Source organism: Pleurodeles waltl, chromosome 9, assembly GCF_031143425.1.
Source record: "Pleurodeles waltl isolate 20211129_DDA chromosome 9, aPleWal1.hap1.20221129, whole genome shotgun sequence".
Classification (NCBI taxonomy): domain Eukaryota; kingdom Metazoa; phylum Chordata; class Amphibia; order Caudata; family Salamandridae; genus Pleurodeles; species Pleurodeles waltl.
Window position 1 is genome coordinate 754,637,723 of NC_090448.1, and position 15,295 is coordinate 754,653,017.

Sequence of the window (15,295 nt, forward strand, 5' to 3'; positions counted from 1 at the left end):
CACACGGAACCATACTGTACACATGCTCTCTTTTAATTGAATTACTCATTAAAATAGACTAAAGCAGAAGTGAGTTGTGTAACAGTCTTTTTTTGCCCGGTCCCTTTACCCAAAGAAGACCGAGTGAATTCATATATATCAGAGAGCCTATGGAGCTAGGTAATAGTTCCAGTGTATGGTTACCTCAACAGCAAAGGGAGGGTAGAATTACTGGGGAGTCTTTGCACCTACCCTACATGTGAGAGTGAGATCATATCTGAGGTCGGCAGTACTAATGGCTCGACTGTGGAAGTAAATTTAGAAGTAATAATGTATGTTTAGTTAATATAAATAGCTCATAAGTGATACATTTCATGTGAATTCGACAAAACAAAGTTTATAACGTTGACATGCTAGGCCTCAAATTAATTTCCCATTCCTCTCTGTACAGCTTGAATTAACATGTGTCATTCAGCATTTAAAAAAATACTGTTTAATTCAAGCAGTTTTACGGTGCTGTTCCACTTGTATCTTAAAATGGATTCTTTGTTTTCCTAATGCTCCTGAAGAATAGAGCAGAGCTTGACTGTATTGTTACAAGGTCACTTCTCATGGCTAGTGGAGGTTGTGTATATTATTTCAATTGTGCCTTTGTTTTGATAGTCAAAGCCCTGTGCTGCATGCTATATGCACAAGGCTAGATTTGGCACGGCCCCAAGATACATACAAGAGCTAGTGGCACCTTACCAGCCCACATGGCTGCTCCGGTCATCCAACCAGGCCCTCTGTAGAATGCTTAGAATTCGCCTAGCATACACGGGGGGCCATAATTTTCATATCGTGGTTCAAAGTTATGGAACAACTTTCCAGAGACACTGCAAAGCTGCTCTTCCCTTAGTGAGTTTTGCAGGGGATAGAAGATCTAACTGTTTTAGCATGAGGGCCGCTTTCTTTTCACCTTACCTGTATCTAGCGCCGAGAAACCCCTTGGGGTAGCTGTGCACATTATAAGACACAATAATAATATAAATCATAATCATGACACTAGTCAGTAGCTTTTTAGGTTAAAGGCCACTGCCCATTATTAATGCAAGATGGTGTTCTTATTTTCCATGTAATGTGTTTTCTGTTTTATTGTGAGATATCGAAATGTATCATCTGTCTCACACCATGCTCTCTGTTTGAAAAAAATATATAAATGCTGTTTTTGGGAAGTAAGTCGAACCTTTTTAGCTTTCCTTAGAGAACAGACTCCAGGCTAGTCTGTTTATTGACTCAATACTTAATAATAATTTAGAAAGCCTCCCCTTGATTTTACACCGAATAGACTTCATGTCTGTCTTTTGCTAATGCATTATTTTGCTTTGTGCTAAACAGTATTTGGTACTGGCGATTTAACTAGCTTAGGGCTAAGTCTCTATCATCCTGTTCTAATTCCCATGTATTTGCATTGTGAGATTTATTGATTTAAAGTGACTATTTTTGCCTTCCGTAATGAGTCCTACATTTTAAATAAACTTTCAAGGTTTTGACTTTGAACCTTATCTGATATAAGTGATTTGGCCTGGTTTGTCTCTATTCCGTGGTCATCATCATTTGGGGTTCACACAAGGTTGCTAGGGCTGCAAATTTACACTGAAGAATAATAATTACATGTCAGGAAAACATATGAGCGCCAACACTACAGCTCCTTTGTCAAGTTGACTAATGGAGACATTTTTCCTTACTAATAACTCTTTATTTGCCTGCTCAACAGATCCATGCCTCCACTATTATTGACACAGGAGCCTGTGGTAATTACATGCATTTTTCATTTGTTCGACAAGTGGGGATAATACAAGTATTGGAAGGTAGAGATGCTAGGGCCTAATTTGCTGATTCCGGTCAGCATCTCCTGCCCTAAAATCTGTGCATCCTAAATTGTTGGACCTGGAATGGGAATATTATGCTGACCAGGCATTATTGTGTCAACGTGTGCATAAGGATCCTTCTTCTGGGCCATTTTCAACTCCTATTTACCACCAACTCTGAGAAGATGGTATGTGGGAGCATGGGCTTAATGCAGGTCATTAGGTAAGAAGGGGTAAAGAGGCAAAAATGCTTTGTCCTGGCAGGGGGACGGATTGCATGCTCCCTGCGCATTAAGTGATGAGGTTGGATGGGGCCGTGCTTACCATTGTCTGCAGCCTTGTGGTGGTGGCTGGTGATCTTTGAAAGGGATTGGGTCTATTACTTGTCCCAATTGTAGATGCAAGTGAAGTGAATTAACCTGATTCTGGGTGAGACTGAGGGGTCCTCCCACTCAGAATGGTTTGAAAATTAGGGTCAAACTGTGTGTTTAAAGCACTTTTTCACATATTGTGCTAAAAATGTCTATGCCAGCGTCAGGATTTTGCCATGGGTACCTCTGGACCAATGGCTGATTTACAAGCATACCACCACATTCTCCCTCATGCTCATGTTTACGCATTCACCTATTACCATTCTCTGACACGCCTTCATTCTCAAGCTCTCTCTTACACTCACTTTTTTAATCTCACTTCCTCATTCTCACTCATTTACATGAACTTATTTTCTCAGTCATAATTATTCTTATTCACTCCGACTCACTCATTGTCACTCAGTTATACTCACTCATTCCCTCTCACACTTCCTCACTCTCACTCCCTCACACTTATTCTTGCCTCTTAATTATAACTCTCTTACTCTCAATTGTACTAGCTCTGACTCACTCATATTCACTCACTGTGGTGAGTTGAGAAAAGGTGGGATGGTAGGTGGACTGGCATGGAGAACCAGGCACTGAAGCTTAAGTCTTACGTGCCTCTAACTACCTTTTTCAGAGACAGTGCAACACCTCACAGATGGGAAGGCCCTGGGCATGGAAGGCCCCCGACGCCATGGATGAGACTTGGCCAGCCCTAGATAATATCTGCCTGATGGTTGGTGCAGGTGGCTCTATGCCCCTTCACCTGCACTAGCTATCAGAAAGGTGTCACCACATGCCTCAAGCTTCTTGATTCTCAATGAAAATGTCAGCATTTTTTAATACACCAATAGTTAATTATAGTCCACCATCATTGTAATAAAAACAGAGCAGAAAACAAGGAGGATGGAGCCCTGACACCCATAAAGAACAACAGCTAGTGCCTCAGGCCCTGCCCAGAGTCAAAGGTGGCATGAATGGGTGCGGTAAAACTAGAATGACATGGTGCAAAAACACTGGGCTTTTTAGGAAAGCCCAAAGCTACACCCGATTTAGGCAGGCTTTAGAAACAAACAGTAACAGGCTATATTGCTATAGTCCAAAACCTAGATGATATTTATGTGTTGTCAAAACCGCAAATTTCATATTCTGCTTTTATTGACTTTGACAGCTAACAAAAGGGTGGATTGACCTACAGTCTGGAGGAAACTGGCCATGCTGGTGATATTTGTAAATCTATTAAGATTGATTGTTGCATTACATTTGTCCATCTGGTGTAAAGTCTTGATGGGTGGGAACAAGGTCTTGATGCTAAAGATTATCACAGAAAACGGTTTAAAACACTGAGCTGTATTCAAGCAATTCTTTTGTTTTCCATTTATCTTTATGATTTGCCTACTCAATTTATTAATATTAAAAATTTGCCTCCCAGAATTGCCTCACAAAACTTGCATGTTTTAATGTATGCAGACAATGTTGTTATTTCTAATCTTACTCTAAGTGGCCTCCAGTGAAATTTGAATGCTTTATTCTTGTATACAAAAAAAACATTTTTGAAAATAAAATTTTCCAAGACTTAGTTGATGCCCTTTATAGAAAAGAAGCAGTGCTGTTACTTTGATTGGAACTTTGGTGGAACTTCATTAGAAATTGTAAAAACCTACATCTATTTGAGTAGAGTCTTTATGCAGACCCTAGAAAATAAGTCACACCTAGCACATATAGGTAGCAAGGCACTAGCCCATATTGGCATGCTCAAAAACGTTTATAATTCTTCTGGAAGACACCACTTCAAGTTTTTGTTGGAAATTTAAAAATCCCTCCTGTTCTACTTTATGCTCTTGAGTATATTCCCCTTTACAAATGGTTGTCCATGAATCTATACGAAGGGAAGATTCTTTGCAAATTACTTTCCCTCAGTCAACAATCCCCCCACAAACCTTGCACTTTGAATTCACACTTACTAGGGCTCCTTTCTTATCAATGGCAAATGTACACAGGTGTGCATATAATTTATTACACACTTCTGATGGCATCCCAAGAGATTTGTTAAAGCGGGAAACTTTTATCGATGGTGCAAAAGACTATAGTTTCAATGCCAATCCCAGGATTGCTCTTACCAATTGCAATGTACAATAGTCCACCCACAATTGAGGACTCCTGCTCAACGTAAGTTATTTAAAAAAAATGTAGCCCATAGAATAACTTACTTGAGTGATATTCCCACTGTTTGTCTTTAAAAATATATAAATCCTATCCTTATATAGTATCTTTAAAGCAGACTCAAAAAATATTTATACCAGGTGTCTTCAACCTTTTCTGTTATAAGAGCTACTTATGTTCAAAGAAAATCACTCTGAGCTACTAACATTGGTGAATTGATAATGACCAACCCATCCAAGATTGTCAGTAGTGATCACATTAGTGCATCTGTACAGCATCCATTTTAGGACATCCTCATTCCTCACTCCTTATCCCTCCTTATCTTCCCTGCTTCTCATCCATCATCCTTACTTCTCATCATTCATACATCATCCCTACTTCTCTTCCATCATCCCTATTTCTCATCCATCACCACTACTTCTCATCCATCATACATCATCCCTACTTCTCATCCATCATCCCTACTTCCCTTCCATCATCCCTACTTCTCATCCATCATACATCATCACTACTTCTAATCCATCATCCCTACTTCTCATCCCTGCTTCTCATCAATCATCCCAACTTTTCATCCATTATCCCTATTTCTCCTCCTTCATCACTATTTCTCATTCTCATCCCTACTTCTCGTCCCTCATCCCTGCTTCTCATCCATCATACATCATCCCTACTTCTCATCCATCATCCCTGATTCTCTTCCATCAACCCTGCTCCTCATCCCTGCTTCTCATCACTACTTCTCTTCCATCATTCCTACTTCTCATCCCTCATCCCTGCTTTTCATCCCTACTTTTCATCCATATTCCATCATTCCTACTTCTCATGCCTTAGCCATCATCCCTACTCCTCATCCCTCGGTCATACCAACACGTTTTCAGTTTTGTGAAACACACCTTCATACTGATTGGCTGGTAACAGCCAATCAGAGTTATGAGAGAGGCCTGCATTCTATTTCACTGAAAAACAGCCTTCTGAATGCATGTGCTGGGTGAAGATGGAGGAGAGGAAATGCAACTGTGTGTTTGTTTCTGGTGAATTCAAGGCTGTACAACTTTCATTTTATTTAACTAAGTTTTTTTCTGTTTACACAGGCCTCTGCAGAAAGCTCTGCTGGTTTGGGAAATACAAGGAGTCCACAGCTTGGGTCATAAATCATCTCTTAGTGAAAGGGTTATACAGTTCAATGAAAACCTTTCTGCTTTCAGAAAAGAAAAACAAAACATCTCTCAGAGATAAGTAGCTTCAGATTTAAACATTTTATTTGTTACAAATATAAATGAAACCAGAAAAGGTTTGGATGAATTGGATTGCACTGGCACCAGAGTTCATTTTAAACATTTTCTTTCTACCTATGAAACCGGTGGGGGTGGAGCTTGCCGCCAAGAGCGATGGCGGCACCTGAGTGAGGCACTGAGGCCAGGGATGAAACCAGAACTGTTTTCACATCCATAAACTGCAAATCTCTTCACTTCAACTCAATCTCTATAGATGGGAACTCCAACGATGTCCAATGATCGCCCTACTTTAATTGGACTTGCACTTTTAAGGGAATAATTGTGACCTCACTCATCTACGGGGCCACGCCCAAGGAAGAACAAAGGGCATGTTTTCCTGCAGCTTCTTGTCTTTGGGCCCTGTCTTCAATTAAATACTGGTCTTAAGCGTACAATATTATTTTTGCATTTGCACTGTAAGACTTCTGTATTAAGAGGGTACAGTGAAATTCTCCCTTTCAGACAATTCAATGCTCCCTGCACTCTGGTGCCTCTTCCATCTCCATAATGCTGGACTGAAGTCTTGACCTCTGGGCATTCTGAAGCTTTAAGGGAGCCATCGAAACAAACACATTTTTCTTTCAAAATGGATAGTTTCTCGTAGCGCCAAATTTAAAAGATAAGGGAAAGGCCTTTTTGCAGTAAGCTGGTGGAAACCAATAGAATCACAATAAAGTGGCATAAGCGGGGCAAGGACACCAACGGCCGATAGAAAACACCGCAAGGCACCAGCCAGTCACCCCCAATACGTGCAGGTTGGGGTGCTTTCACCTGCAGTCCTTGGCGTGCTGACCCATGAAACTTGCTCTTTCTTCGGACCACAAGGAAGTACAGTAGTGAAAACTTAATTATTGACGCCTCATCTCTGCTACTCTGCTGTGTACATGTTGAACTTTCCCCCGGAGGAGCAGTGGGCCAGGGGCCACGCACAAGTGGGACGCAAAGCTTTAGACACCAAAAACTGACCTGGACACCCCTCCACGGGTGGAAGTGGGTCAGCCTTCCTTTGGGGGGGCGCTAACATCTGACACTGTTCGAGGGGTCGGTGATTAGCTGAAATACCGGCCCTCGGGCCCCACACCGTCGCTCTCAAGAAATTACAAAAAAATGAATTTCTTCTCCTCAATAACATAAAGCACAGGGAGGCTCGCCGGTGACAACAGAGACCACCTCCTGGAGGCTGGGAGATTCGAACCCGGGAATCAATAGTCTGGAAAACAGCACCAGGGACGTGCAGCGGAACGCAACGCTTGCAACCGAGGAGAGAAGAAACAAGACCGTGACCTCCAACTGGGGAGGGTGCAAAGAGGGCTGAGACCCGCTACTGGAGATCAGAGAGCATAGCGGAGGCTGGAACCCATCTCTGGGAAGGTACAAAGGAGGCAACAGGGGTGCACAAGAGCTTCAGGAACTGGGACCTGCACCTCTGAGAGTACCAAGACTTCTGGTGAGCCCAAACCTATCTGGAAACTTAGGAGAGTACAAAGGAACTTAGAATTTGGGACCTTCCACGGCGCGAGTTTTAGAGGAGTCTAGAAACAGCCACTGGCAGTGCACAACAAAGCTTTAGAACCTGCAACCTTGAGAGTGAAACTGAGACAGGAGGTTGCATCCGGTATATGGCAAAGGAACTTGGTGTATGCAACTGGGAGACCCCAAGGGGTCTTGAACCTGCCAAAGGGAGACTACAAAGGAGGCTGCAAGCTGTAACCGTGGAGGAAGTTGTGTACAAAGGAGTCTGCAACTTTTTGCTCAGGATAGAAAACCCCTTTGACTCTGAGAGTGCTGTGTTTGTTAGGGGGGTCACACCCAAGGAAAATCAAAGGATAAACCTCTGTGCAGCCTCTTTTTTGACCTGGCTTTCATTCCAATTCAGCCTGCAATGCAAATTCACATTAAGAGACTTGCAAATCAAAGGTGCAGTGAAGTTTTTTCTTTCTCACACATGATTATCTCTTCAAAACATGCCTCAGTAGTTGAAAGGCTTTCTCAGTAAACTGTAAACATGTTGGGGTGGAGCCAGGCACCAAGGAAGATGAAGGCTCCGTCCTAGAGGGGGAGCAACAGAGACAGGGAAACTTGCCAGAATAAATGTTGTCTAAACTCCAAGCAATAAATAAAACAAGCATTTTCAATGCAACAGGTCTCGCATTTGCTCGGGTTCGAGCTATTAGCGGTGTACAGAAAAATAAACGCAGCGCGATCGCACTATGTAAAATGCAGCACGAAGGCGCTGCGTGGAAAATAAACAGATAAAGTAGTCCAGACACCAGGCTCAAAACATCTAGCCTCGTATGTTTCTAGTAGTTTACCGGTGCTGTGTAGGTGGGCTAAACACCAGAAAAGGCATGACGTATGCATGCCTTTCACAAATGAAAGCAAGCGTATTATAAAAGGCAAACCCACAAACCAATGTAAGTGACTGACCTGACATGGGCGTGGTTTGAAGCCCAAAGAGAGATTACTGAATGGACTGAGCACTTTGCACTCGCCCATAAAAAAAGGATAGGGATGGCAGATGCATAGGGTTTATTGCTTGAAGCAAATCACTCTGTAACTACTGAAGTTAAAGCTTAAGGAAATGTTTATTTGAAAAGCTTAAAATGCTGATCTGCAGATAAAGAGGAAGCATTCTTTTTAAACAAAGTGAACTTTCCTCTCATGAATAGTCAGAAGTACATTAAAACACTTTCAGCATTAAAAACAAGTTGCACTATCTAATCGAGAGATCCCTAATGTCTACATGATTAATGGTAATCTTGGAAATTAAAAAGAGAATAGAAAAATGAAAAATAGAGTGTATGCTCACTACAGAAGACCATAAAAGAAGGGAAAGGGGGGGGGAGAAAAAAAATCACCTGATAATGGAAGAAGTCTGGAAGAAATTAAAAAAAGATTTCCTTTGCCAGAATCTAAAGCGGTAAGACAATTATCATATAGTGCAGCTCTGTTATCTAAATCTGGTACCACTGACTTAAAATGTAAAATGGCTGAATCCACCGAACTACCTTCCGCAGCTATGGACACAATATTGAAAGAACTATTAGATATAATGGCTAGTCGCATCACGGAAATTGAGTCTCGTCTCAATAAGACTCCTGACACAAGACATGATATCTGGTATATGCAGCCAAACATGATTGACTTAGAAGATCGCAGTAGAAGGAACAATCTTTAAATCATAGGTCTTCCGGAACAAATAGAGAAAGTTGACATTTTAGAGTTTTTGACCAATTTAATACCAACCCTGATGAACATCATCTTTACCGTTCCTTTGGAATTTCAGAGGGCCCATCGTGTTCTCTCCCGTACATCAGATTGTCTACAAATTCTCGACATATTTTAGCCTGCTGCATGCGACATGAACAAGCTTGTCAAATTATTAAGGTAGCAAAGAAGCATGGTCCATATGCATATGAAAGATCACAAATTATTATCACTGCAGACTTTTCAGCACCCACCAATCTTAAAAGGAAACAATTTTTAAATGTATGCACCAGACTGAAGAAGAGAGCCATAAAATATAGTCTTTTGGAACCTTCCACTATAATTGTGACTTTTCAAGGGAAAACCAAGGAGTACTTTGATCCTCATGATTTGGAATCATTTTTTTATGACTTAGACGATAAGGATCCAGAAATGGATCATAAATCTTCACTTCCACCACCCATAAAAAAATCTTTTACGTCTACTACTCCAGACAATGCTGATCAAGGAGATTGGGAGACTGTTCAACGACATTGGTCTCATGGCAGTAAACTTAAAGCATGGAAGAAACATCAACCTTGAGATAAGTCTAGATCACCTTTGAAACCTTGATCATGATAGACACATATTAATTAATGCAATAATGTTTTGCACTCTTTTTTCTTCTTTGTGTTTTGAAATTTTCTGCATCATGTTTTTCTTCAGTTTAGATTTAGAGTATTTTTTTAAAATATATTCTTCCTTTGGTGTCCTCTTCTTTTCTATGTGACTAAATCTTGACATGTTTTCGGATATTTTATCTCATATTTGAATTGGCATTACTACCCTTGTCTCTGTTCACCACTTCACCGCACAATTTGTCTATCACCTCAGTTTAATGACTCAGGCCCGCATTACAACCTCGGTGGTCTTTTGAAAAGACCGCCGAGGCTGCGGGAGTCAGAATACCGCCAGTGCTGGCGGTATTTCTGGCTCCCTATTACGACTTTTCCGCTGGGCCAGCGGACAGAAAACGGTGAAAGTGTTACCGTCCGCTGGCCCAGCGGAAAAGTCACATCAACATTGCTGCTGGCTCGTAATAGAGCCGGCGGCAATGCTGATGTGCAGCGGGTGCAGTAGCACCCGTGGTGCATTTCACTGCCCGAAATTTGGGCAGTCAAATGCGCGACGGGCTATGCCTGGGGGCCCCTGCCAAGTGCATGGGCAGTGAAGGGGCCCCCAGGGGCACACCAAGTCCCCTTTACTGCCAGCCTTTCCATGGTGGTGTTTACCGCTGTGGCCAGGCTGGCATTCGGGGACTCATAATCCCCAGGGCAGCGGTGCTTGCAGCGGGCCTGCAGTATGGCCGTGGCTATAGCGCCACGGTCATAATAGCTGGTTGAAGACTGCCAGCCTGTTGGCGGTGTTACCGCCAGCTTACCGCCGGCCGCCAGGGTCATAATGAGGTCCTTAGTTGTTAAGTGTATGTACTTGTCTTATCACTCTGTGTTGGACAATTTAATTTGTATTGATAGCTTTCTTAAATAATCATTTCTTATTTCAATTTATTCTTAATATTTAATTTGATTTTGTATTCATATTTCTTGTATTTCTTCATATTCACATTCATTTATCTGTATTGATGTATACTAATTTTTGTATTTCTTTCGCTCTCCCTTTTGATTTTCTTCTTTCCTATATATCAACTGTTTTTATAAAGTTATAATCTTATTTCTCTATGTCCCTATAAACTCTAATATTCTTATCACTATTTTTTTATCTTTATCTTGAATATGTCAGTTTATAACATGAAGCCTTTGAATGTTGTCTCTTTAAATGTTAATGGTTTAACACATTTTATGAAGAGAAATAAAATACTGCATTTTCTTGGACAACGAAAACCAGACATTGCATTGTTAAAAGAAACTCATCTCACTGAGTCAGAAAGCGAAAATTTTAAAAGAGATTGGATTGGTCAAGTTATACACGCTAACATAACCCATAGCAATTCTAACAATAATAATACTCCTATTCGTAAGTGCGAGTAGCTATTCTTTTTCATAAAAATCTGCCATATAAAGTGATTCAAACATAGTTAGATGATAACAGTAGATATGCATTTGCTAAAATTCGTGTTAAAAATTCCTTCATGATTATTGGTACGATATATGCACCAAAAATCACAAAAGAATGTACGGGGTTCACAAGTTTGTACGTAGCTCTAAACAGTGGAAATTTCCTAGTAGCTCCTAGACCTTGTTAGGTAAGTCGATGCTGGTGGGTACTGTGGAGAGTCGAGATTCGGAGGTGGGGGAGGGGAGGGAAAGTTTCCTTTACGGACTAGGTGTTCTTACACACTATATAGTGTCATGCTTCATCATATGACCACCTACCCCCACCCAGGTAGGACAATGCCACCTGGGCGGACTCAACCTCACTGTTAAAGGAACAGGAGGGAGTGCGTAAATTATCACTGTTCTGGAAAAATGTGGGATCCAGCTAACCTAGGGTATACATAAAAACACCTAAGCAGTCACCTGTGTGAAAGTACACTTTTAATAGTGGTGACCGTTGGTGTGGTTAAAAACAAATTTGGGACACCTCTGTGAGAGCAAGGACTCACAGGGTCGCCTATCTAAGAGTCAATGGCCAACATGTTTCTGCCCTCTCTATTGAGCCATGGAAGGTCTTGGGGCATTCATCAGGGCCTCGGATCCCTACACCTCATAAAATATGAGGGAAAAAGGACTACTCCTTGCACTGGGAGAGTACGTGGAGGAGGGTGCAATGAAGGTAAAGGGCCTACCTTAAGCAAGGCAATACCTTGTGGAGGCCCTATACCTGAAGGCAACTAGCCCCAGGAATCCAGGAGGAGGAGTGTCCCCTTATTGTCACACAAACGATATATGCACCCACGGACTCCAAAATGACCTTTATTTCTCAGATTAGTAGGTTATTGTCATTTTTTGGAGCTACGCGACTAATAATTGGGGGAGACTGGAATGTCACTATAGATCCATTCTTTGACTGATCGGGTAAAACTGATACCCATCAAAAAATTGACAGACATATCTTAAAAGATCTTATGGAAGATTTTGCACTCCAAGAACCATGGAGACTATTACATCCAGATTACATAGATTATACTTTTACATCTGGTTCTCATTTAATTCGTTCTAGAATAGATGACTTCCTGACATCCTCTACAACACTACAGTTGATAACACATGCAGGAATTATTCCATGCAGCCTTCCAGATGATGATCTAATAGATATACACATTAATGTTGGATTAGCGCAGACCCCCAAATCCAATTGGAGATTTCATGTTTCTTCATATAAACACCTCAAGCAAAACTAAGTTTATGTCAACATGTTGAACAATTTCTTAAAGAAAATGAGAATTCAGTTACAGATGCTGGTACACTTTGGGGAGCTGGCAAAGCAGTAATTAGAGGTATGATCATGAGAGACTCATCTATCTTCAAAAAACAATTAAATACTGAAAGGCTATCCTTGGAAAAAGAGGTTAATCACTTACAAACAATTATGATAAAACCGATTCTCCCGAGATATTAAAGAAATTGCTCTCAGTTAAATTTAAATTTCACAATCTATATACATCTCATGCTGAAAAATTTATATTTTTAATTTCTCAATGTAATTATGAAAGGGGGGAGAAAACTGGAAGACTTTTAGCATATCAATTACGCCAACAGGAATCCTCCAGAACGATATCTGCAATTAAAAATTCATCTGACATTTATTTACACTACTATTTAACATATTGACACAATTTCAGATCTATTATGAAACACTCTATACATTGTTGCAGTGTATAGATACTAGAGAGGAAGATGATTTTTTCATTAATTTAAATATTCCAAGATTATCTCAAGAAACAAAAAATAGCCTTGAAGGGGAAATAACATTAGAAGAAATTACAAAAGCTATTGATTTTTTAGCTACAAGTAAAGCTCCAGAAGAAGATGGCTTTCCTATTGCATTTTATAAGATTACAAAAACTCAAATAACCCCACTGTTACAAACTTTCTTTAATGAAGCATTAAAAAAGGACACTTTTCTCCCGAGTTTTTGCGAGCACGTATATCTATAATTCTTAAACCTGGCAAAGATCCACTAGAATGTTCTAGCTACAGACCTATTTCATTGATAAATTCCGACATTAAAATATTGGCAAAAATACTTGCAATTTATCTTAATTCAGTTATTACATCACTTATTCATCCATCTGAAGTCGGTTTTGTCCCATCCCATTCCTCTTCAAATCATCTTCGAACAATTTTACACTTTCTTGGGCAACAACATAAAACGTGATATTGTCCCTAGATGCAGAAAAAGCTTTCAATATAGTGGAATGGATATATTTATTCCAAACTATGGATAGAATGAGCTTTGAAACAGATTTTATCACTTTAACCAGAGGAATGTATCACTCTCTAATTGCTGCAATTACATGTAATGGCTTTACATCTTCCTACTTTAAATTTTTTTGTGGTACCAGACATGGATGTCCTCTCTCTCCATTGTTGTTTCTTCTTGATTTAGAACCATTGGCTATGGCTATCAGACACAATATCAATATAAAAGGTATTGTAATCCCTACGGGAGAGGTAAAAGCTTTCTATTATGCAGATGATATATTATTGACACTAACAAATCCGGATTCTTTGGCTAATACTTTGTTTTCCCTTTTAAATTGCTTTTCGAAGTTTTCCGGCTATAAAATTAATTGGTCTAAATGTGAAGCACTACCAAGGAACAATAGTACTACACTAGCTTCCCTAGGTAATTTTCCTTTTAAGTGGAGATCTTCTCAACTTAAATATCTTGGGATTTTACTTAACCCTGGGCTGAAGAATGTAATGATGGATAATTTGAATCCTATTGTAGGTAAACTTAAACGGGATTTTACACAATGGTCTCAATTAAATCTTTCGTTATGGGGTAGAGTACAAATTATTAAAATTAATACAATTCCAAAATTCAATTATGTGTTCAGCATGCTATCACTCCCTGTAACCTCTACTTTTTTCAAAAACACCTCATCTTTGATATCTCATTTTATTTGGGGAGAAAATAAACCTCGCATAAGTAGCTAAAAATTATACTCATCCTCATTAAAAGGAGGCTTAAGACTCCCACATTTGGAAAATTATTGGGTGGCCCAACAATTAGCACATTCAACATACATGTTATCTGTGAATTGTAATACCCCTTTATGGGTGAATTTTGGACAGTTTTTATTGAAAACTACTACCCCAATGGCTGTTTATTATACCAAAATATTCACAATTTTCAAATCCAGTTATTTACTCTTCTCAATTAGCATGGCAAAAAGCTCATGGAATAATAAAATGCAATGCCTATATTCATTTAAATGCTCCAATTTGGAATAATTCTGCTATTACCTAAAGGGTTAAGAGCTTAATCGGATTTATATACACAAAATAATTCCCTGAGATCATTCTCACAATTGCAAGAAACATATTGTCTTCCAAATTCACAGTTTAATAATTTTATTTTATTATTGTCCATTTTAAATTCAAAAACAGACTCCAGTAGGATCTTGTAATGCAATCATCTATAGTAAATATTGGCACATGGAAAATTTTCAAAGGTACTGTATCTGGTTTATATTCCATATTAATTGATAGATCCTTCTCAATCGATGCGTCCGATAACTTAAAAACTTGGTGGTCCACATGACTTAATACTACCTTTTCGGACTAAGGCTGGACTAAACTTTTAGAAAATTATAATGAAGGTCTTTGTGATGCGAGATTGAAATGTAATTACTTTAAAATACTTCATCACTGGCATTAGTCACCTGCTAAACTTTACTCTGCTAAACTTAGCCCAAATTCCAATTGTTGGAGATGTCTGCAACCCAATTGCGATATTGTACATGTTTTATGGGGATGCCCCAAGATTCGTCCTTTTTGGACACAACTAGTAAGCTATTTGAGGACACTATTACCTGATATTGTCTCTCTTTTAACCCGATTGTCCATATTACATGATACCTCTAATTTAAAAAAGATCTCTCTGCAGATATTCAGATGGTTATTCACAGCTCTTCGCCTGGCTAAAGTTAACATATTACGTTTTTGGAAATCTAATGTTTTACCAACGATTCAATCTTGGCTGAAAGATACGTTTGAAGTTGCGCAATATGAATGAGTGATATACAAACTGAATGATAATTTTATTCAATTTGATGCTATTTGGGATTCTTTTTTAGAATAGTTGTATTTCTCTTTTTGTAAATCTCATTTTGTTGTGTATTATGATGACCTCTTGAATTTTTATTTCTGTAGAATGTAGTGAACAAACGGATACCTAATTTTCTTAAAATTGTATTGAATATTACTCTTTACCTCTGCAAAATTAATATTTGAATAGGATTTCTTCCTCTTTTACCTAAATATTTAGTTATTGTGTCCTCCTTTTTCTTTTCTATATA